This window comes from Vulpes vulpes, chromosome X (genome assembly GCF_048418805.1).
Source record: "Vulpes vulpes isolate BD-2025 chromosome X, VulVul3, whole genome shotgun sequence".
Taxonomy (NCBI): Eukaryota; Metazoa; Chordata; class Mammalia; order Carnivora; family Canidae; genus Vulpes; species Vulpes vulpes.
In genome coordinates this window covers 59887164-59913805 of record NC_132796.1, presented here as the reverse complement: position 1 = coordinate 59913805, position 26642 = coordinate 59887164, and positions in this window count along the sequence as shown.

Here is a 26642-nt window from a genome sequence, read left to right as displayed (position 1 = left end):
AGATGTTTGCAGCTGCCCACCCTGGCATTTTACTGAATTCACCAATACTATTCAGCTTACATAAGAGGAATTATCCTGCATTGCAAGTAAAAAAAAAAACTCATAACTCACATAAACATACATATCTCAAGGAAATTTCAGACAGTAAAAGATTGCATTAGTTACTACTGAAGATAACTATATTTCGTTTGTCCATATCATTTTACTACACTTATTTGAAGTAATAGTTTTAGAAATCATCATATATGGCATCCCCTACATGTTACTCAGCTTTATTATATTAACAACTTCATTAAAATGATCCCAGTATTTCAACATATTTAATAGAAACATCATAAAATTTCACTTTAGCAGAATGGCATGTGTCCAGGTAATAAATTTAAAGCATTTCAAGTTGAATGTTTGGGCTTTTAAAAATGAAATAGCACTACTATTAATCTGATTTGTTCGGTACAGTAGGACATAGAAAAGAGAGGCAAGGAGAGAGGTAGGGAATAAAGTAAGGAAAGCCAGACATTTTACTTATATGATATACTAGTATTATCTATACAAATGAGCTAAATATTTTAAGGTATAAAAAGACTGTTTACCAATTCATTCATTCAATAAACATTTCTTAAGAAACTACTGTATGCTAGTTTACAGGAATATAGAATTAATCCTTCATTAAAAGCACAAATACATTAATACTACAGTTCTATAGATATAGTTATAATGAGTTTATTTCTAGTCAAGGATATTATGGTATTATCTTCCATAAACAATAATGGTATGGTTAACATAGTAAGAATATTACTATTTTAATTGTGAATCACAATTTATACTATAGAAACATCATCACGTTCTCTATAAAAATAAATGTCATTCATATGTAGCAGGACGAAATATTTTGCTATTTCAAGCTTAAAATGTTTTCATAATGCTTTAAAATTATTTAACAAAGAACAGATACATAAGCAAATTACAGTCTTAGCATTATGTGATATAATTAAAATTGAATGGTAACAGCATTTTTATTGTCCTTTCCTGTTAGTGTTGCTCAGTGGTGTGCGGCTCTACCAACTGACATGGCATGTTATGCAATATCAGCATGGTTGGCCAGCTTTGGCAGACAGGATGTCACAGTGGAATTTTGAAATGGTTTCACCTTGAAGACACTACATAAGTAAGTTTATGTGGAATAAATTATCATGTATTTCAGTCCATAAGGGGCAAGATTAACTGGAAGTATTAAATCCAACAATCTAAGCATTCAACAATGGCAGATTGGAATAAAGGGCATTTGCTTCTCCAATTCAGTGTTCACAGCACTGTAGATAGAGATATCTTGGAAAACTTGAATGTAAGATTAGTTGTATACTACAGGAAAAAGTGCCACAAGGACTGCCTGTGTGTTTAATTTTCTTTATTTTTTAAGATTTTATTTATTTATTCATGAGAGACATAGAGGGAGAGAGAGAGAGGCAGAGACACAGGCAGAGGGAGAAGCAGGCTCCATGCAGGAAGCCTGATGTGGGACTTGATCCCAGATCTCTAGGATCATGCCCTGGGCCTAAGGCAGGTGATAAACCACTGAACCACTCAGGGATTCCCGTGTATTTAATTTTCAAAAAACAGGAATTCCACTAAACTGTTAGTAGTAGTTAACTCATACTTTATATGAACATAACGACTTAGGTATGAGAACCTATAATTTCAGTAATATCATAAGTAGTCTGAATTATTTGTTTAGTGCACATAAGTGAACATTTACATAAAATGAATCAATTTTAAAAAAATACATGTATACAATGGAATATTACTCAGCCATTAGAAACAACAAATACCCACCATTTGCTTCAACGTGGATGGAACTGGAGGGTATTATGCTGAGTGAAATAAGTCAATAGGGGAAGGACAAACATTATATGGTCTCATTCATTTGGGGAATACAAAAAATAGTGAAAGGGAATAAAGGGGAAAGGCGAAAAAATGAGTAAGAAATATCAGAAAGGGAGACAGAACATGAGAGACTCCTAACTCTGGGAAACGAACTAGGGGTAGTGGAAGGGGAGGTGGGCAGGGGGTGGTGGTGACTGGGTGATGGGCACTGAGGGGGGCACTTGATGGGATGAGCACTGGGTGTTATGCTATATGTTGGCAAAATGAACTCCAATAAAAAATAGAAAATACATGTAATACATTTTAACCAATCTTAGAGCAAATAAATTTTTAAAAATACTTAGGCAAATAAATTCAGAATGTTTTTCTAGATTTTTAAAATAGAAAAGATCAAGACATATTAAGTCACTGATGACCAGGAGATTAACTGACTTTCCCAAAGTTACATTATTATTCTTCATCGTTAATCAAAGCTAATTTAGTGTTAGACTCCCACTCTGATTTTACTGCTGCCACCTCATGCTGACTTGAGTGATTCAAACAAAGAAATCAGAATAAAAATCTATTATTATTCTGTATCTGTCAGAATCATTTGGCTTGCAATTAAAACACTACCCAACTAGGGCTGCCTGGGTGGCTCAGTTGGTTAATCATCTGCCTTTGGCTCAGGACAGGGTCCTTGGTTTGACCCCCAAATAGGGCTCCCTGCTGAGCAGGGAGCCTGCTTTTCCATCTCCCTCTGCCTCCTCGCCCCTGTTCATGCTCTGTGTCTCTTTATCTTTCTCTCAAATAAATAAATAAAATATTAAAATAAAAACCACTACCCTACTAAAAATTAAATAGACAATGGCCATATATCATCTTACAAAACAATAAATCTAAAACTAATAGTTCAAGATTAACTAAATCAAGAAATCAAGTATATCAGGTCTTCTCGTTGCCTTCATTATGATTATCATGACTTTCATCTCATGGGCAAAAGATAGTTCTCTTTATCACACAAGGTTGTTTCCTCAAAAATTAATGTCAGAAGACAGGAAGAGGCAAAATACTGTTTTGTATTTTCCTTAAAATGAAAGAAACGTTTTCCAGAGTAACCCTAACTGATGCTTTTATATCTGGCATGCTCATACCTAAACTAATCACTGACCATGGAATTATTATTAATGGTTTAGGCTAATGGTCTATATTCCCTATTGAGATCTTCATAAAGCCCAAAGCACCAAGTACCTGAACTAGATTTAGGTTGTTTTAAGAAAAATAAGAGATAAGAGGGTGGTAAGTAGATATTGAATAAGTAACCAATAGTGACAATACTCTTCCTAGATGAAAAAGTAGGCTGTAGTTTATAACTCACCAACTTAAATTTAGGTGCTGGAGTTTAGACAGCTTGTAGGGACTTGGTGAAAATTTGGTCTCAGTAAGGTTTTCAATATGATCTAGATTAAAGAAAGAAGTATCTGTGGGGAAACAGCTGCAAAGCCTGAGAACTGAATCTCCTGATCCTTGGCAAACTGGGGATACAGGAGGTCCTGAGTCAGCACACTGATTCTTGACCACATTGTTCTCCAGATGCAGCTCCTCTGCTCCCCACTTCTTGAGTCAATGGCCTATTCTTTTACCTTTTGAAGTAACATATTTTCTATGCTTCCCAAACTTAATCATTCCTAAGGCCAACCTGCTAGCCTTCTTATAAAAACTGGAGGAGGCAAAACCTTGGGTATGAGTTCAGTGTGAGTCCAGTTTGAGTCCTAGTCAAGTCTTGGTCACTCTGTTCCCCAGATTAAAGTTCAGTGAGACTCCTAGTCTTTCTTCATATCATCGCCTCCAACTCTCCTGGATCTGTGGCAAGTGTCTTCTCAGTTGGACAATTTTTACCACTTTGTAATAAATTACTTTTCATGTTTCAAAATAGAAAACTACATGTTAAATAGAAACTGTTGTTTTTTCACTTATTCAATGACTAGAGTTGACATCATAATATCAACATCGATTTGATTTGACATACATGGTAGAAAATAGAAAATAATAATTACAATGGGTTAAGCATACATTGTTTGTAAAAAGCCCCTAAAATAAGTGATTTTTTTTGCAATCATCAGGCAACACGCTGAGAGTGGTGGAATAATAATATATAGTCAAATTGGCTAATGTTAAAGCAATTATTGATGGATTGTAGTGATGAATTATATTTATTGGCTAGAGTAACATATTCTTCATATTTTGCCATCTATACTTTGACAAGACTAAACAAAAAATTATAACAAAAAATTATGTTAGACACTTTCCAGTGTCTAACACAGAATTGTACAACTGCTACAGAACTGTTTTAATTACACGTTTTCATCAAACTTATCAAAGAAGGCTTACCTACATTGTTGTTTTTGTTGAAAACCTAGAAATTCTCTTCCTTCTAATCACTATACCTATCAGAATGGTTTCTGACATATAATTTTAAACATCTCAAAATCTTCAGAATACCATAAGAGTTAGTGTGGTCCATGGAAAAAAACAATTGGTGAGAGACAGTGAAATCTGCATTCTACACATAATTACACTACTTAAGAGCTGTGGTGCTTAACTATTTGACCCTAGATTTCCTTATATTTTAATGCAGCGATGACAATATGTCTCTTATTAAAGTCCTAAAATAGTTGAGAGTCTGTATGTATGTAATTTCTAAGCTATAATATCATATCATTGTGGCAATATGATAATCAGAACTGTCAAAAGAAACTTGACACTATTATCTGTGTGCACATGGGCATTCCCCTCAATTACTAATTCCTCAGTTTACTGTCCTATATTGGAATTTACATTTTCCAACAACTTTCCAGTGTCATTATATAGAAGTTTGTAAATTAAGTAATGTAATAGATGTATAAGTACTTTGGAAATTAAAGTTTTTTTCAAAGACTTGACTTTTTTATTTTAGAGAGAGATAGCAAGAAAGAGTGAAAAAGAGCCCAGGTGGGAGGAGTAGACTCCCCACTGAGCAGGGAGCTTGATGTGGGTCCCAATGTGGGGCCTGGTGCAGGCCAATACCAGGACCCTGGAAACAGGGCCTGAGCCAAAGCTGACACTTAACCACCTGAGCCACCCAGGTGCCCCAGAAAGTAGAGATTTTAAAATTCTCTTTATGTTATTACAATAGCATGCTAGTAAAATGTAAAATAAGATTATTTATTATCATCAAGAAAATAGGACAATCTTTAAGCAGGCATACTTTCACAGACATATAGAGGAATCAGGATAGAGGAGCATAAAACACATTGGATTTTTCTTTTTTTAAGTTTCTCTTTTTTATGATTTTATTTATTTATTCATGAGACACAGAGAGAAGACAGAGACATAGGCAGAGGGAGAAGCAGGCTCCTTGCAAGGAGCCCAATGTGGGGCTTGATGCTAGAACTCCAGGATCACGTCCTGAGCCGAAAAGCAGATGCTCAACTGCTGAGCCACCCAGGCATCCAAGAACATTGGATTTTTCTTTCCTCAGTCTATATATGAATTTAAATATTCTTATCTGCAAAATGATACCATAAAAATTGTGTTCTGTCAGCTGCATAGGGTTATAGTGAGAAAAGGGACAATAAAATAAAGACATATTATAAACTAAATTTGTACAATTTTAAGATGATAGCATATCACATATGCATACATTGATGTGCATGGGTAAAGGTAAACATGCAAAATTAGCCTAGTGCATTTATTTATATAAAAACCAAACACATCTTATCAAATTATTTTCTTACTGTCAAAGATTCAGAGGGGAAATAGAGTAAAGCACGTTACAAGCAAATACCTTATTTCAAATGACATGAACATGAAAGTATATCTAATTTCACAGATAAAGTCTGGGCTTTTGGGAATCAAAGAAATCTCTTAGTACACAATACACAATTATTTCCAAGTAGCTCCTTTTTGTACACATATTGCAATAAACCTTTCATTTTTTCAAATTCTTAAAAATGGTACTACTTAGTGATGCCTGGGTGGCTCAGGGGTTGAGCATCTGCCTTTGGCTCAGGGTGTGATCCCAGAGTACCAGGTTGAGTCCCGCATCGGGCTCCCCTCAAGGAATCTGCTTCTCCCTCTGCCTATGTCTCTGTCTCTCTCTCTGTGTGTCTGTCATGAATAAATAAACTCTTTAAAAAAAAAAAAACAAAAATTGTACTATTAAAAAAACAAAAAGAAAGATAGCACTGTTTATTGCATTTATAAATTACCTATTAAACTGACAGTAATTTTTAAAAACACATAGAACTATGGAAAGCAACTTTGTCCCAAACATATTTCTCAGAAGAGTATAAGAAGGAAAAAGAGTACATCATTCTGAGAGATATAGAGATATATTTCCTGAGTAGCAGGCATTTGGTCCCTAAAACATTATGATTCAATGCCCAACTAACCAGTTAAACACACACACATACACACACATTGGTATGTACTTGGCTGAAGCTTATTGCTAGGAGGTACATTTAATGGAAGATTAATGGGATGTTTGGAAAATATAGACTATGTGCTAAAACCTTTATAATTTTCTTTGTGAATATTCACTATCACCAAAATCTTTTAATAGTTTACTCAAAATTATTAGACATTTGCAGAGCATGGTATTGAACAGAGGTCTGTTTGACATTGAAGACTGTGTTGATTTCACTATTATGTAATCCAAGAAAAGACCAAAAGAAACAAGGAGGAGGGAGGAGGGACAAGATGGCGGAAGAGTAGGGTCCCCAATCACCTGTCCCCACCAAATTACCTAGATAACCTTCAAATCATCCTGAAAATATACGAATTCGGCCTGAGATTTAAAGAGAGAACAGCTGGAATACTACGGTGAGAAGAGTTCACGCTTCTATCAAGGTAGGAAGACGGGGAAAAAAGAAATAAAGAAACAAAAGGCATCCAAAGGGGAGGGTCCCCACAAGGAGCTGGGCTAAGGCGGAGCGAGTGTCCCCAGGACAGGAGAGCCCCGTCCCAGAGAAGCAGGAGCTGCACCAAGCATCTTGGGCGGAAAGGCGCCGGCAGGGAGTTAGAGCAGGACCCAGTAGGGCGGGGATGCCCTCGGGCTCCCTGGGACACTAACAGACACCTGCGCGCCCAGGAGAGCGCCCCAAGCTCCCTAAAGGGCTGCAGCGCACACGGCGGGACCCGGAGCAGCTCGGAGGGGCTAGGGCAGCGGCTCCGCAGAGATGGGGCTGCCCGGCCAGGAGCGCGATTCCAACAGCGCAGACCTGGGAGCACAGGGGACCGGGGACACAGCCCAGGATCCGGCCTCCCCCCGGGACAGGCAGAGGCCAGGAGGGCCCAGGACAGCAAGGACGCTCCTGCCCCGAGCTGAACAGATCAGCGGCCCCGCCCCCGGAGCATCCAGGCCCCTGCAGACTGAGAGCTCCGTAGTTACTGTGGGAGCTGAATCCAGTGCTCCAGAGCTGGCCGCCTGCCACTGTGGTTGTTCCTCCTGGGGCCTCACAGGGCAAACAACCCCCACTGAGCCTAGCAGTGGCTTCACTGGGTAAACAGGATAAACATTACTCACTGAACCCTACACCAGGCAGGGGGCAGAGCAGCTCCCCCAAGTGTTAACACCAGAAAATCAGCACAAGAGGCACCTCCCCCAGAAGACCACCTAGACGAACAGGGGAAAAACAAATTATTGACCAAGCAGCACTGGAAAGTTCCAGGAGAAGTCAAGGGACTTACAGTATACAGAATCAGAGGATACACCCCGTGTTTTTTTTTTCTTTTTGATTTCTGTTTGCTTCCCCCACCCCTTTTTTCTTTTAATTATTTTTCTCTTTTTCCTCTCTCTTTTCTTTCTTTTTTCTTTATCTCTTTTCTTTCCTTCATTCTCTCCTCTCTTTTTCTCCTTTTCCCAATACAACTTGTTTTTGGCAACTCTGCACTGAGCAAAATGACTAGAAGGAAAACCTCACCTCAAAAGAAAGAATCAGAAACAGTTCTCTCTCCCACAGAGTTACAAAATCTGGATTACAATTCAATGTCAGAAAGCCAATTCTGAAGCACTATTATAAAGCTACTGGTGGCTCTAAAAAGAGCATAAAGGACTCAAGAGACTTCATGACTGCAGAATTTAGATCTAATCAGGCAGAAATTAAAAATCAATTGAATGAGATGCAATCCAAACTAGAAGTCCTAACGATGAGGGTTAACGAGGTGGAAGAACGAGTGAGTGACATAGAAGACAAGTTGATGGCAAAGAGGGAAACGGAGGAAAAAAGAGACAAACAATTAAAAGACCATGAGGATAGATTAAGGGAAATAAATGACAGCCTGAGGAAGAAAAACCTACGTTTAATTGGGTTTCCCAAGGGCGCCGAAAGGGACAGAGGTCCAGATTATGTATTTGAACAAATCCGAGCTGAAAACTTTCCTAATCTGGGAAGGGAAACAGGCATTCAATCCAGGAAATAGAGAGATGCCCCTCTAAAATCAATAAAAAACCATTCAACACCTCGACATTTAATAGTGAAGCTTGCAAATTCCAAAGATAAAGAGAAGATCCTTAAAGCAGCAAGAGACAAGAAATCCCTGACTTTTATGGAGAGGAGTATTAGGGTAACAGCAGACCTCTCCACAGAGACCTGGCAGGCCAGAAAGGGCTGACAGGATATATTCAGGGTCCTAAATGAGAAGAACATGCAGCCAAGAATACTTTATCCAGCAAGGCTCTCATTCAGAATGGAAGGAGAGATAAAGAGCTTCCAAGACAGGCAGGAACTGAAAGAATATGTGACCTCCAAACCACCTCTGCAAGAAATTTTAAGGGGGACTCTCAAAATTCCCCTTTAAGAAATCCAATGGAACAATCCACAAAAACAGGGACTGAATAGATATCATGATGACATTAAACTCATATCTTTCAATAGTAACTCTGAATGTGAATGGGCTTAATGACCCCATCAAAAGGCGCAGGGTGTCAGACTGGATAGAAAAGCAGGACCCATCTATTTGCTGTCTACAAGAGACTCATTTTAGACAGAAGGACACTTACAGCCTAATTGGAGAACCAATTACCATTCAAATGGTCCTCAAAAGAAAGCAGGGGTAGCCATGCTTATATCAGATAAACTAAAATTTACCCGAAGCCTGTAGTGAGAGATGAAGAGGGACACTATAGCATACTTAAAGGATCTATCCAGGGATCCCTGGGTGGCGCAGCAGTTTGGCGCCTGCCTTTGGCCCAGGGCGCGATCCTGGAGACCTGGGATCGAATCCCACGTCGGGCTCCCGGTGCATGGAGCCTGCTTCTCCCTCTGCCTGTGTCTCTGCCTCTCTCTCTCTCTCTCTCTGTGACTATCATAAAGAAATTTAAAAAAAAATTTAAAAAAAAAAGGATCTATCCAACAAGAGGACTTAACAGTCGTCAATATATATGCCCTGAATGTGGGAGCTGCGAAATATTTAAATCAATTAATAACCAAAGTGAAGACATACATAGATAATAATACATTTATACTTGGTGACTCCAATCTAGCTCTTTCTATACTCGACAGGTCTCCTAAGCACAACATATCCAAAGAAATGAGAGCTTTAAATGATACACTGGACCAGATGGATTTCACAGATATCTACAGAACTTTACATCCAAACTCAACTGAATACACATTCTTCTCAAGTGCACATGGAACTTTCTCCAGAATAGACCACATACTGGCTCACAAATCCGGTCTTAATTGATCCCCAAATATTGGGATCGTCCCCTGCATATTCTCAGACCATAATGGGTTGAAAGTAGAACTTGATCACAACAAGAAGTTTGGGAGGACTCAAACACATAGAGGTTAAGGACCATCTTGCTAAAAGATGAAAGGTTTAACCAGGAAATTAAGGAAGAATTAAAAAGATTCATGGAAACTAATGAGAATGAAGATACAACCGTTCAAAATCCTGGGGATACAGCAAAAGCAGTCCTGAGGGGGAAATACATTGCAATAGAAGCATCCATCCCCAAACTGGAAAGAACTCAAATACAAAAGCTAACCTTACACAAAAAGGAGCTAGAGAAAAAACAGCAAATAGATCCTACAGCCAGTAGAAGAAGAGAGTTAATAAAGATTTGAGTAGAACTCAATGAAATCGATACCAGAAGAATTGTGGAACAGATCAACAAAACCAGGAGCTGGTTCTTTGAAAGAATTAATAGGATAGATAAACCATTAACCAGCCTTATTAAAAAGAAGAGAGAGAAAACTCAAATTAATAAAACCATGAATGAGAAAGGAGAGATCAGTACCAACACCAAGGAAATACAAACAATTTTAAAAACATATTATGAACAGCTATATGCCAATAAATTAGGCAATCTAGAAGAAATGGACGCATCCCTGGAAAGCCACAAACTACCAAAACTGGAGCAGGAAGAAATAGAAAACCTGAACAGGCCAATAACCAAGGAGGAAATGGAAGCAGTCATTAAAAACCTCCCAAGATACAAATGTCCAGGGCCAGATGGCTTCCCTGGGGAATTCTATCAAATGCTTAAAGAAGAAAGCATACCTATTCTACTTAAGCTGTTTGGAAAGATAGAAAGAGATGGAGTACTTCCAAATTTGTTCTATGAGGCCAGCATCACCTTAATTCCAAAACTGGCCAAAGATCCCACCAAAACGGAGAATTATAGACCAATATCCCTGATGAACATGGATACAAAAATTCTCAACAAGATACTAGCCAATAGGATCTAACAGTACATTAAGAAAATTATTCACCATGACCAAGTAGGATTTATCCCCAGGACACAAGGCTGGTTGAACACTCGTAAAACAATCATTGTGATTCATCATATCAGCAAGAGAAAAACCAAGAACCATATGATCCTCTCATTAGATGCAGAGAAAGCATTTGACAAAACAGCATCCATTCCTGATCAAAACTCTTCAGAGTGTAGGGATAGAGGGAACATTCCTCACCATTTTAAAAGCCATCTATGAAAAGCCCACAGCAAATATAATTCTCAAAGGGGAAGCACTGGGAGCCTTTCCCCTAAGATCAGGAACAAGACAGGGATGTCCACTCTCACAACTGCTATTCAACATAGTACTAGAATTCCTAGCCTCAGCAATCAGACAACAAAAAGACATTAAAGGCATTCAAATTGGCAAAGAAAAACTCAAACTCTCCCTCTTCGCCGATGACATGATACTCTACATAGAAAACCCCAAAGCCTCCACCCCAGGATTGCTAGAACTCATACAGCAATTTGGTAGCATGGCAGGATACAAAATCAATGCTCAGAAGTCAGTGGCATTTCTATACACTAACAATGAGACTGAAGAAAGAGAAAATAAGGAGTCAATCCCATTTACAATTGCACCCAAAAGCCTAAGATACCTAGGAATAAACCTAACCAAAGAGGTAAAGGATCTATACCCTAAAAAGTATAGAACACTTCTGAAAGAAATTGAGGAAGACACAAAGAGATGGAAAAATATTCCATGCTCATGGATTGGCAGAGTTAATATTGTGAAAATGTCAATGTTACCCAGGGCAATTTACATGTTTAATGCCATCCCTATCAAAATACCATGGACGTTCTTCAGAGTTAGAACAAATTATTTTAAGATTTGTGTCGAATCAGACAAGGCCCTGAATAGCCAGGGGAATTTTAAAAAAGAAAACCATATCTGGGGTCCTCACAATGCCAGATTTCAGGTTGTACTACAAAGCTGTGGTCATCAAGACAGTGTGGTCCTGGCACAAAAACAGACACATAGATCAATGGAACAGAATAGAGAATCCAGAAGTGGACCTTCAATTTTGTGGTCCACTAATATTCGATAATGAGGAAAGACTATCCACTGGAAAAAAGACAGTCTCTTCAAAAATTGGTGCTGTGAAAACTGGACATCCACATGCAGAATAACAAACTAGACCACTATCTTGAACCATACACAAAGATAAACAATAGATTTTGGTGAAGATGTAGAGAAAGGTGAACCTCTTACACTGCTGATTGGAATGCCTATATATATATAGCAGGGGAATAAGTATTTACTATAGTTAGATCCTCTTGATGGTGGACCCTGCAAGTTTGGCATAGTGTCCTTCATCTTTTCCTACAGACTTTGGTTTCAAATCTACTTTGTCTGTCATGATAATTGCTGCTCTAGCTTTCTTTTGAAGTCAATTTTCATGATAAATGCTTCTCCACACATTGCTTTCAGTCTGGAGGTGACTTTGGGTCTAAAATGGGTCTCTTGTAGATAGCATATAGATGGGTATTGTTTTTTTATCCAGTCTGATATGCTGTGTCTTTTTATTGGACCACTTAGCCTCTGTAAATTCAGAGTAACTATTGAAAGATATGAATTTAGTGCCCTTGTATTATCTGTTACAATTCCATGTCTCTGTAGATTGCCTGTTTCTTTCTGGTTTATGTTACTCTTGGATTCTCTGTCTTCTCCAATTGGAGAACCAAACTTTCATTCACTATGAATGGTCCATTATTTGTTGGTCATCATGGTCCATTATTTGTTTTTCTCTTTTCTTCAGCTTCCTTCCTTTCTATCAACTTGTTCTCTATGTAATTTATTCTCTCTTATGCTTCCTTTACCCTAGGTGTTAGAACATCCTATTTTAGAGTGTATCTCAGTAAAGTATTTTTAATTTAGGCCTGATTAGATGTCATTTTTGTACTAAGAGATTCTCTAGTGTGTTTTAATGCTTTTTTTCAATCCCATCTAGTAATTTTATCATTGTTATCTTGGATTCCATCTCCTTCTGACATTTTACTTATATCCATAATGATTAGATCTTTGGCAGATAGTATTACATCTGTTTCTTTGTTTTGTTTTGTATTCCTCCTTCTAGACATTTTTCCCCAGAGAAAAATGGATGAACAAAGTAGCACCATCAAAATTATCAACCATGATCCAGTTGAAATACACACTAGACAAATCCAAAAAGGTAGGAAACCAGAAAAGAGAAGAAAAACAAAAACAAAAGGAAAGCAAAAAGTAAAAGAAAAATAGGTTTAAAAAAGGCAGGTAAGGGAAAGAGAGAATATAATCTCACAGGGTCAACAGGTGTGATCTAATTGGTCCTGAGTGTATTTTGGTTTGTGTGTTACAAAACATCTAAATCTTAAATTTATAGAAAAAGTAAAACTTACATACATAGAAAAATAAAAGTAATAGAGTGAAAAGAATCCAAAAATAAAGAGTATATCCTTATAATGTAAACGTGAAAATGTAAGTTTAAAAAAAACACTTAAAGAGTTGATAAAATAAGAAACTAGGTGAAAAGGGAAAGAAGAAAATAAGAAATGGGAAAAAAATAAAGACTTTATCTATTTATTTATTTATTTATTTATTTATTTATTTATTTGAGAGACAGTGAGAGAGAGAGAGAGAGAGAGAGAAGAGGAACACCAGCAGAGAGAGAAACAGACTCCTCACTAAGCTAGGAGCCCATCTCAGGGCTTGATACCAGGGCCATGGGTTAATACTCTGAGTCAAAGGTAGACACTTAACTGCCTGAGCCACTCAGGCACACCAAAATGGAAAATTTTAAACTGAAAGATAGACAAACAATGAGAAAAAACCCTCATAACATATATATTATTTTCTCCCAGCATTGGAGATTTGTAGTCCTGTGTATTCTTTAAAGTTGTTCTTCAATTTTACTTCCTGTTGGTCTTCTGGGGTAGGGACTTGCTGCACTGATTCTCAGGTGTTTTTGCTTGAGAGGATTTTCAGTGCCCCCTCGCAAGGGGTCCAGGCCAAGTATAAGATGTTTTTGGTTGCTCTGTGTGGCTTTTTTTTTCCCTGATGGCTTTCTTGGTCTCTTTAGGAGATTAAAATAAAAATGGCTATGCTCTGATCCCCAGCCCCAGAGCTGAAAGATTGCAATCCCCTTTCTTCAGTAAACCCGTAGTGATAAATGGTCTCCACTTTTGTGTGTGCCAAACTCTGTAAAATCCTGTGGTGTATGCCCATATTTATCCTCCCTGGGGATGGTGTAGCATGTCTTTTACAAGGCCCATGCACTAAGAGCTGTCCCCTGGTCATGCATGCACCCACCCAAAACCTCCTAGAGAAGGCAGAGCTTTCCTGTATTTCTCTCATTTGCAGGGCCCCCATGCAGAGTGGAGTCACCTGATAGGCCATTGCTCGCAATATATGGTTAACTGAGCTGAGAGCACCATCCTGGGCTTGCTGACAATAATCAGTTTCCCCACTCCAGTGCCTTAGAACTCTACTTTCTCAGGCACCCCCGTTCTTTCTGTGACTCTGAGGATATTGAGACCATACTGTCCCACCTAGTTAGATGACCCAATTCATCACCTGAACACCTTTCAGGCAGGGATGTCTCTCACTTGGACTGATTTCTAAGGGTTCTGATCTTGCCCTCTGAAGCTATATAACCTTCTGGTAGCTGGCTTATTGGAGATCCCTCCCCATTCCTTTTATCTTCAGATATATCCCTCAGAATTGATTCTCTGTACATCCTACCTTACAAAAAGTGGACAGTTTTCCACTTGGATATTTCTAGATATTATTTTCTTACATCTCAGGTTGAATTCATGGGGTTGTCCAGAATGCTTTGATAGTTATCTATCTAAATTCAAGGGACCAGATGTAAGAGGTCCCTTACTCATCTGTCATCTTGCCCTGACTTTTGCTTCATTCCTTTAGATAAGCTTTCTACCCCTTTATCATTCCCTACTTCTGGTACTCTCATCATGCATGTATCATTTCTTTTGCTGGGATCTCATAAGTCCCATAGGCTTTCTTGTTTTCATTTTTAATTTTTTTTTATTCCTTTGACTAGATAATTTCAAATGACTTCTTTGAGTTCAAATATTCTTTCTGCTGCTTAATCAAGTCGGGTGTTGAAGCTTTCCTTTGAATTTTTCTATTCAGTCATTCTCCAACTCTAGGATTTTGATTTGGTTCTCTTCTATGGTTTCTGTTTCTTTGTTTATCCTCTTCATTTGTTTTTGGATTTTTAAAATTTTGTTTAGTTTAGTTCTCAATGTTTTTTTTTTGTATCTTACTTTCTTCAAGATTATTAATAGTAATTCTTTGATCATTGATCATTGATCTCCATTTATTTAAAGTTTGTTACTCAAATTTTATTAGTTCCATTTTGTCATGTTGTGTTTTCCTGAATTGATGTGTCCTTTAAATCCTTCTATTGATGAATGTGCATTTTAAAGTAAGGGACTCCTCTTGTAGTCTCCATAAGCTGACAACTCAAGGGGAAGAACTTCACCACGCAGGTTGCTCTGGAATTCTGGAGGGCCTGCTAGTGGCATCTATGAAGGGAAGTGGCCTACTGCTGTTGCTGGTTTTTTTAAAATTATGTTTAATTGATCTATCTGTCTATTTTTGTGCCAGTACCATACTGTTTGCATGACTATAGCTTTCTAATATAGCTTGAAATCCAGAATTATTATGCCTCCAGTTTTGGTTTTCTTTTTCAAAATCACTTTGGTTATTCAGGGTCTTTTGTGGTTCCATACAAATTGTTGGTTCTAGCTCTAAAAAATGTTGGTGATATTTTGATAAGGATTGCATTAAATGTGGAGATTTTTTTTAGTACAATAGACCTTTAAACAGTCTATTCTTCCAATTCATGAACAAGAAATATTTTTCCATTTCTTTAATCTTCAGTTTCTTTCATAAGTATTCTATAGTTTTCAGAGTACAGATCTTTTATATCTTTGGTTAGGTTTATTCTTAAGTATTTATGGGTTTTAGTGCAATTCTAACTGGGATTGATTCCTTAACTTCTTTTCTGTTACTTTATTATTGATGTATAGAAATGCAATGGAATTCTGTACATCAATTTTGTATCCTTCAATGTTAGTAAATTCATGTATTAGTTCTACCAAATTTTTTGTGAAGTATTGCAAAATTCTAGAGGCAAACAGAGGCAGCAACCTCTTTGACGTCAGCCATAGCAAATTCTTCCTAGACACATCTCCAGAGGCAAGGAAAACAAATGCCAAAAAGAAATTTTGGGATTTCCTGAAGATTAAAATCTTCTGCATAGTGAAGAAAACAATCAACAAAACTAAATGGCAATCTATGTAATGGAAGAAGATATTTGCAGATCATATATTTGATAAAGTGTTAGTATTCAAAATGTATGAATAACATCAAACTCAATAACCCCAAACCAATTGATTCAATTTAAAAATGGGTAGAAAATACAGAAAATATGAATAGATATTTTTCCAAAGAAGACATCCAGATGGCTAACAGACACATAAAAATGCGATCAACATCACTCATTACCAGAGAAATACAAATCAAAGCTGAATTGAGATATCACCTCATGCAATCAGAATGGGTAAAATTAACAATTCAGGAAAGAACAGATGTTGGCAAGGATGTGGGGAAATTTCCTCCACTGTTGATGAGAATGCAAGTTGGTGCATCCACGGTGGAGAACATTATGGAGGCTCCTCAAAAAGTTAAAAAATAGGGACACCTGGGGAGCTGGCCACCGCCAGTGTGGTTGTGTCACCCTGTGTCTGGGAGGGTTGGGGCCACCCAGGAACAGAGGCCTCACAGGATAAACAGCACCAACAGAGCTGTGCACCTGGCAGGGGGTGGGGCAGGTGCACACACCTGAGAATTGGCACAGCAGGCCCTTCCCCCAGAAGACCAGCTGGAAGGACAGGGGAAGAGCAAGTTCTTGATCGAACTGTGCTGGAAATCTACAGGGGAAGTCAAGGGAATTACAACATATAGAATCATAGGGTACCCCTCCTTGTTTTTTGTTTGTTTGTCCCCCCCTTTTTTATCTTTTTCCATCCGTTTTCCAGTACAAATAGTTTTTAGCGACTCTACAAAGAACAAAATGAGAAAAAAAGAACTCACCATAAAAGAAAGAATTAGAAAGAGTACTCTCTTCCACACAGTTACAGAATTTGGACTACAATTCAATGTCAGAAAGCCAACTCAGAAGCACAATTATAAAGCTACTGGTGGCTCTAGAAAAAAGCATAAGGATTCAAAAGACTTCATGACAGCAGAATGTAGATCTAATCAGGCCAAAACTAAAAATCAATTCAATGAGATGCAATCCAAACTGGAGGTCCTAATGATGAGGGTTAATGAGGTAGAAGAATGAGTGAGGGACATAGAAGACAAGTTGATAGCAAGGAAGGAAGCTGAGGAGAAAAGAGAAAAATAATTAAAAGAATATGAGGACAGGTTAAGGGAAACACATGACAGTCTCAGAAGGAAAAAAATCTATGTTTAATTGGGGTTCCAGAGGGCGCCAAAATGGACAGAGGACAAGAAAGCGTATTTGAACAAATCATGGCTGAGAACTTCCCTACTGAAAGAGGGAAACAGGCATTCAGATCCAGGAGATAGAAAGATCCCTCCTAAAATCAATAAAAACCATTCAACACCTTGACATTTAATAGTGAAGCCTGCAAATTCAAAAGATAAAGAGAAAATACTTAAATCAGCAAGAGACAAGAGATGCCTAAAGTATATGGGGAGAATTATTAGATTAACAGCAGACCTCTCCACAGAGACCTGGCAGGCCAGAAAGGGCTGGCATAATATATTCAGGGTGCTAAATGAGAAGAACATGCAGCCAACAATACTCTATCCAGCAAGGCTCTCATTCAGAATACAAGGAGGGATAAGGAGCCCCTAAGATAGGCAGAAACTAAAAGAATATGTCAACACCAAACCAGCTCTGCAAGAAATATTAATGGGGACTCTGTAAAAGAACGAGGAAGTCCAAAGAAAACGTCCACAATAACAGGGAATAAATAGTTATTATGATGACACTAAATTCATATCTTTCAATAGTAACTCTGAACGTGAATGGGCTTCATTATCACATCAACGACGCAGAGTTTCAGAATGGATAAAAATGCAAGACCCATCTATTTTCTGTCTACAAGAGACTCATTGTAACCCTAAGGACACCTTCAGCCTGAAAATGAAAGGGTGGAGAATAATTTACCATTCAAATGGTACAATTTACACATTTAATTCAATCCCTATCAAAATACCATGGACTTTCTTCAGAGAGTTGGAACAAATCATCTTAAGATTTGTATGGAAGCAGAAAGGACTCCAAATAGACAGGGGAATATTGAAAAAGAAAACCAGAGCTAGGGCATCACAATGCCTGATGTCAGGTTGTACTACAAAGCTGTGATCATTAAGACAGCATGGTACTGGCACAAAAGCAGACAAATACATCAAAGGAACAGAATAGAGAATCTAGAAATGGGCCCTCAACTCTATGGTCAAATAATATTTGACAAGGCAGGAAAGACTATCCACTGGAAAAAGGAGACTCTCTTCAAGAAACTGTGCTCAAAATTTGGACATCCACGTGCAGAAGAATGAAACTAGACCATTCTCTTACACCATATACAAAGATAAACTCAAAATGGATGAAAGTTCTAAATGTGAGACAAGATTCCATCAAAATCCTAGAGGAGAACACAGGCAACACCCTTTTTGAACTTGGCCACAACAGCTTCTTCCAACATACATCTGTGAAGGCAAGGGAAACAAAAGCAAGAATGAATTACTGGGATTTAATCAAGATAAAAAGCTTATGTGCGGCAAATAGTCAACAAACCTAAAAGACAACCTACAGAATGGGAGAAGATATTTGCAAATGACGTATCAGATAAAGGGCTAGTATCCAAGATCTATAAAGAACTTATTAAACTCAACAGCAAAGAAACAAACACTCCAATCATGAAATGGGCAAAAAGCATGAACAGAAATTTCACCAAAGAAAACATACACATGGCCAAAAACCACATGAAACAATGGTCTGCATCACTTGTCATCAGGGAACTACAAATCAAAACCACAATGAGATACCACATCACACAGTGAGAATGGTGAAAATTAACAAGACAGGAAACAACACATGTTGGAGAGGATGTGGAGAAAGGGGAGCCCTCTTGCACTGTTGGTGGGAATGTGAACTGGTGCAGCCACTCTGGAAAACTGTGTGGAGGTTCCTCAAAGAGTTAAAAATAGATCTGCCCTATGACCCAGCAATTGCACTGCTGGGGATTTACCCCAAAGATACAGATGAAGTGACATGGCAGGACACCTACACCCCAATGTTCATAGCAGCAATGTCCACGGTAGGCAAACTGTGGAAGGAGCCTCGGTCTCCATTGAAAGATGAATGGACAAAGATGCTGTGGTATATGTATACAATGGAATATTACTCAGCCATTAGAAATGACAATTGCCCACCGTTTGCTTCAACGTGGATGGAAATGGAGGGTATTTTGCTGAAGTAAGTAAATCCGAGAAGAACAAACATTATATGGTCATTCATTTGGGCAATGTAAAAATTAATTAAAAGGAATAAAGGGCAAGTAGTTAAAATGAGTGGGAAATATCAGAGAGAGTGACAGAACATGAGAGACTCCTAACTCTGGGAAACGAATAAGGGGAAGTGAAATGGGAGGTGGGTGGGGGGTTGAGGTGACTGGGTGATAGGCACTGAGGGGAGGACTTGATGGGATGAGCATTGGGTGATATGATATATATTGGCAAATTGAACTCCAATAAAAATAATTTAAAAATAGTTTTTTTTTGTATTTTATGGGAATATTCTGTTAATAAATTATTTTTAAACATTCTAATAGATAATAGCAGCCTGAAGGGACATAGCAGTTAAATGTACTGTGGTATCTTGAAAGGGAATGAGGAACTGGAAATGGACATTACTTAAAAATTAAGGAAATATAAATAAACTATTTTTATATAATAGGAAAAAGCACTGAACGTAGTTCATATTATTATGAAAAAATATACTAGTGCTTGAGGAAATATAATCTCACAAGAATTATATAAAGTGTATTCTCAAGCTACAAAAGGAAAAATTGTTTAGAATAGAAATGAAGGTTGAAAAATTTTGTGGTAGTAGTAAAAATAATGATAATTACTATGTATTATGTTATCAATATGATTGTTATATGCTTTTTTTCCACATCTAGGACAGTGCCCTTCACATAGTAAATACTTAATAAATATCTGTTAAACGAATGAATTAAACAGTGATCATGGTCATTTTTATGTAATAAAAATAGATTTAAAAACCGTCAAAATGGGCAGCCCCCATGGCTCAGCAGATTAGCACCACCTTCAGCCCAGGGCGGGATCCTGGAGACCTGGGATTGAGTCCCACATCAGGCTCACTGCATGGAGCCTGCTTCTCTCTCTGCCTGTGTCTCTGCCTCTCTCTCTATATATATGTCTCTCATGAATAAATAAATAAACTCTTAAAAAACTGTCAAAATAATATTTTAACTGTCTTTAAGTAGTGTGAGTTGATTGTACAACTGGTTCATTTGATTGCTAAAGAATCAAACAGTAAGTTGAGAAGAAGGAAAACAGTAATTTGCCCCTAAAAGCAACTGATTTGGTGACCCTGGCTATTCATAGGCTAACTTCTAAATATTCAGTATATGAAACTTAATATAGAACTAACAAATGTCAAATGAAGTTTTGACATTAACTGGAAGGCTAAATGGAAGCCCTCTTTTCAATAATATGTATAATATGATTGCATTTGTGCAAATATAAGTATATATGTAGAAGTGGTTGTATAAGCCAAGTAAAAGATTTACACGTCATAGTAGTTTCTTAGGGTGAGGGACTAATGAAGGTGAATTTTATTTGAATTTTATACCCTTCTAAAATGTGTGATTTTTAAATAATTGGCATGAATTACATTTTAATTTTCAGTATTATTAAAAGTATATGTGCTATATGAGAGACTTCTTCAGTCTTGTGAAATGTGTATGCTATGTTGTGCTTTCCATAGACTTTATAAAAGCTACACCTTTGAATGAAGCTTTTGAACTTTATTTTTCTTCTTTGCATCTCTGCTAAACTGTTAAACTCCTTAGAAGTTTGAGGTTTACCACATATCGGAATTACTGCCTATTATGCCTCATGTTTTACTTTAAATTGAAGGTCATCTTATAATACTTTATAAATATTCTCATTTTGGTTAAAAATGACGATTCCAGTTAAAAGTAAAAAATCAAAAAGGCAAAATATTTTCCTTGTGAAAGCTTTGCATGTAAACACAAACTATTTATAAAGTAAATTTCTACATTCATGAAATATGCCTCATCATAAGATTACCCAGATATATATAGTGATATATTTGTTCCAATTTTTGGAGATGGAAGAGCCATCCTTCTGTTAATATGCTTTTCAGGAAGGCTGTGGAAATGAAACAAGAAAAAACAAACAAACAAACCACAATGTACTAACTTCCATTAAAAATGTTAGAATTGATTTTAGCTTTACAGTTACTTCTTTCAAAATTGTATAATGTTTTTTTATAAGGCCCAGTATCCTAAGCTATGTGGCAGAGAATCATTAAAAATTACCTATCATGGTTTTTGCACAAATGAGGCTCTTGAAGAAGAAATATTTCATTGAAATTGCAATTCTCTCTCAGTTGAATTTTCTGCCTCCATGCCCTTTTTCATTTCTCCACACTCTGGTTTTATTTAAGGCCATACAGTTATGTCTCCAAAATATAACTTGGATACCCTCATAATGGGCAACAAACTGCCCTATCTTACTTGCAACTAAGGAGTTTCCCAGGATAAGGGCCCATCTGTGCTAAAATTAGAATTGTCCCTGGCTGACAGAGGGAACATACCTCAAAATCATAAAAAACATATACAAAAGACCCAAAGATAATATCATCCTCAATGGGGAAATCTGATAGCCTTTCCTCTATGATCAGGATCAAGAAAGAGATGTCCACTATCAACACTATTATATGACATAGTACAAAAAGTTGTAGCCTCAGCAATCAGACAACTATAAAAAGAAATAAAAGGCATCCAAATCAGCAAGGAATAAGTCAAAATCTCACTATTTGCAGACAACATGGTACTCTATGTACAAAAACTGAAAGACTCCACAAAAAAATTGCTAGAACTGTTACGTGAATTAAGCAAAGTTGCAGGATATAAAATCAATGCACAAAACTGCCATATTTCTATACAACAATAATGAAGCAGCAGAAAGAGAAACAAAAAATCAATCTCAATTATAATTGTATCAAAACACATAAAATACCTAGGAATAAATCCAAATAAAGAAATAAATGATCTATACTATGATAACTACGGAACGTTTATTAAAGAAATTGAATATGACACAAAGAAATGGAAAAGCATTCCCTGTCCATGCATTGGAAGAATGAATATTGTCAAAACATTTATACTACCCAAAGAAATCTACAAATTTAATGTAATATCTGTGAAAATGCCACCAGCATCTTTCATAAAACAAGAAGCAACAATACCCAAATCTATGTGGAATCAGAATAGACACCAAATAGTAAAGCAAAGCTGGAGGCATCACAATTCTGAACTTAAAGCTATATTACAAAGCATTAGTCATGAAGACAGTGTGGAACTGGCACAAAACAGACACATAGATCAATGGAACAGAATAGAAAACCTGGAAATGAACAAACAACTATATGATCAACTAATCTTTGACAAAGAAAGAAAGAATATACAATGGAAAAACAGGGCCACCTCAGTGGCTCAGTGGTTGAGTGTGTCTGCCTTTGACTCAGGTCATGATCCTGGGGTCCTGGGACTGAGTCCCATGTCGGGCTTCCCCACAAGGAGCCTACTTCTCCATTTGCTTGTGTTTCTGCCTCTCTCTCTCTCTCTCTCTTTCTCTCTCTCTGGCTCTTATAAATAAATAAATAAATAAATAAATAAATAAATAAATAAATAAATAAATAAATAAATAAATAAAATCTTAAGAAAATACAACGGAAAAACAAAAATACGTTGACATATAGTGTGGGGAGAACTGGAAAGGAACTTGCAGAAGAATGAAATAAGACAATTTATTACAAACCATCCACAAAACATATTCAAAATGGATGAATGTCCTAAATATGAAATAGGAAACCATCAAAATCCTGGAGGGGGGCAGCCCGGGTGGCTCAGTGGTTTAGTGCGGCCTTCAGCCCAGGGCCTGATCTGACAGACCTGGGATCAAGTTCCGCGTCAGTTTCCCTGCATGGAGCATGCTTCTCCCTCTGCCTGTCTCTCTCTCTCTCTCATGAATAAATGAATAAAATATTTTTAAAAATCTTGGAGGGGGGCATAGACAACAACTTCTTTGACATTGGCCATAGCAACTTCTTACTAGATAGGTGTTGTTAGGCAAGAGAAACAAAAGCAAAAATGAACTGCTGGGACTTCCCCAAGATAAAAAAAAAAAAAAGAAAAGAAAAAAATAACAAAACTAGAAGACAACCTATGGAATCGTAGAAGATATTTGTAATTGACATATATGATGAAGGCCACATATCCAAAATATATAAAGAACTTCTCAAACCCAACACACACAGGAAAACAAATAATCCAGTTAAGAAATGGGAAGAAGGCAGATATTTTTTAAAGAAGACATACAGAAAGATGTTCAAAATCACTTATCATCAGGAAAATACAAGTCAAAACTAGTATGAGATACCACCTCATACCTGTCAGAATGGCTAAAAGTAACAACACAAAAAACAGCAGGTTTTGACAAGTATGTGGAAAAAGAGGAACACTATTACTCTGTTAGTGGGGATTTGAACTTGTGCAGCCACTCTGCAAAATAGTATGAAAGAAAAAATAGTATGAAGGTTCCTCAAAAAGTTAAAAATTGAACTATATACTATGATTCTTCAATTACACTACTAGGTGTTTACCCAAGGAATGGAAAAATACTGATTCAAAGGGACACATGCACCCTGACATTGCAGATTAACAATAGCCAAATTATGGAAAAAGCTGACATGTACATCAACTGAGGCATGGATAAAGAGGATTACATTTTATTATGTTATATTATATATATAAAGAGGATAATCATATTACTATATATATATATATATATATATATATATATATATTTCTCGGCCATTAAGAAGAATGAAATCTTGCCATTTGCAATAACATGGATGAACTAGAGTATAGTATGTTAAGCAAAAAATATGAGTCAGAGAAAGACAAATAACATTATTTCTCTCATATGTGGAATTTAAGAAACAAAATGGATGAATATAGGGAGGGGGTGAAAGAGAGGGAGGCAAACCATAGAAGACTCTTAATTATAGAGCAAAGTAAGGGTTGCTGGAAGAGAGGTGGGTGGGGGATATGCTAAATGGGTAATAGACATTAAGAATGGCACATTTTCTGATGAGCATGGGGTGTTAAAGGTAAGTGATGAATCAATAAATTCTACTGAAACCAATACTATGTTTTAACTAACTTGCATTTAAATAAAATATTGGAAGAAAAAATTTGAAAAATAAAAATCATATTGTACATACAATTTGCATTCCATTCTATTTGCTAAAAAGTATACCATACATATTTGTTAATGTCATTAAAAACAATACCCCCCCCCACAATCCTGGCCCAAAAGGGAACATTTTTTTCTGTACCTTCTTACATTTCTTGAGTGGTTTCCCAGTTTTTCACAAGGAGAAAATCCAATTTTTTAAAATCCAGGATACAAGGCTTTTCACAATAAACCCATGCATAGATTCTCTATTTCTACTATTGATGTTTATTATTTTTCAGAAATTTACAGTCAAGTTATACAATATTACTATATTACTTCTGGACAAATACTGCAGCAAACATTTGTTTCATAATACTTTCATATGCTTATATTATTTCTCCCACCAGTAATACTCTTCATTTTTTTTCATAAATTATAGAATTTATAATGTTTGAATTTATTATTTCCATGAAGAACTCTCTAAATCTCATTACATGTTTTCTACTGATAAGGCTCTCTCAGCCATCTGTGTGTGTATCCATTAAGACCTATCCCATTGTTTTATTTTTCTGTTTGCAAACTGTCTTGCCTATTAGATTGTGAAATTAAGAGATTGAAAGATACTGTTATTTATGTCTGCAACTGTAATATCAGACATATAGTAGGTAGTCAATGGCAAGTTAATCATTTAATGTAAATGAAAATTCTATTGTGCGATGTACAGCAATAACTACTAAATAAGCAACTAGTAGTATGGCTGTAGTTATTATGGTGAATAAAAAAATAGTTAAATTCCCTAATTAAAACAGGTATTGGGCAGCCCAGGTGGCTCAGTGGTTTAGCGCCGCCTTTGGCAGGGGACATTATCCTGGAAACCCAGGATTGAGTCTCATGTCAGGCTCTCTGAATGGAGCCTGCTTCTCCATCTGCCTGTGTCTCTGCCTCTCTCTCTCTCTGGTCTCTCATGAATAAATAAATAAAATCTTTGAAATAAATAAATAAAACAGGGATTATCCAATACAGGCTTCAGGTCACAGGGGAAAAATTATATGGCTGACATATCTTTTTAAAAACATTTTACTTTATGATCATTCAGAATAACATGCAGCTATAATAAACAATACAAAGAGATCCTTTGTTGCCATTTAGTATTTACATTTATATTTTTGTGTGACCATGTTTTCTTTTTTATGGGGTAAATCTTAAACAATATAGTTGCTAGCTCATAAGATAGTTTTATGCTTAGAATTAGAAAATTCTCAAATTTTATTCAAAGTGGTGCAAAGTAAAATGTACCATTTACAAACTTACCAGCAATATCTATAAATGGTACAATTTCTTAACATCCATAAAAACATTTGACATTGCCATATTTTTAAAATTATCCAATTTGGAAAGTGTATAATATTACATTGTGATGTTAATTTGTATTCTTTAATGGTTTATTGAGATACAACAGTATTTCTTTACATTTTTATTTAAATTAAATTTGCCATCATTCAGTATGACACCCGGTGTTCATTGAATCATGTGCTCTGCTTAATGCCAGTCACCCAGTCACCCAGTTACCCTAACCCACGTTAGGGTACCTAACCTACCCTACTCTACCCTAACCACCTCCCCTTCTGCAACCCTTTGTTTATTTCCCAGAGATAGGAGTCTCTCATTGTTTGCCTTCCTATCTAATTTTTCACCACTCAGTTTCCCCCCTTCCTTTATGGTCCCTTTAACTATTTCTTATATTCTATATATTAGTTAAACCATTTGATAATTGTCTTTCTCCAATTGACTTATTTCACTCAGCATAATACTCTCCAGTTCCAGGCACATCAATGTGAATGGTAGGTATTCATCCTTTCTGATGGCTAAATAATATTCCACTGTATATATATACCACATCTTTATCCATTCATCTGTTGAAGGATATCATGGCTATTTTCACAATTTGGATATGGTGGACATTGCTGCTGTGAACATTGGGGTGCAGGTGTCCTGTTGTTTCACTACCACTGTATCTTTGGGGTAAATACCTAGAAGCACAATTGCTGGGTTGTAAGGTAGCTCTATTTTTAATTTCCCGAGGAAAATCCACATTGTTTTCCAGAGTGGCTGCACTTTCTTGCATTCCTACCAACAGTGCAAGACAGTTCCCCTTTCTCCACATCCTCATCCTCCTCATCCTCAATTTGTTGTTTCCTGTCTTGTTAATTTCAGCCATTTTCACCTGTGTACGGTGGTATCTCATTGAGGTTTTGATTTGTATTTCCTTGATGAAAAGTGATGTGAAGCATTTTTTATGTGCTTATTGGCCATGTGTAGGCCTTCTTTAAAGAATCTCTGTTCATGTCTCCTGCACTTTTCTTTACTCTATTGTTTGTTTTCTGGGTGTTGAGTTTGATATGTTCTTTATAGATTTTGGATACTAACTCTTTACGTGATATG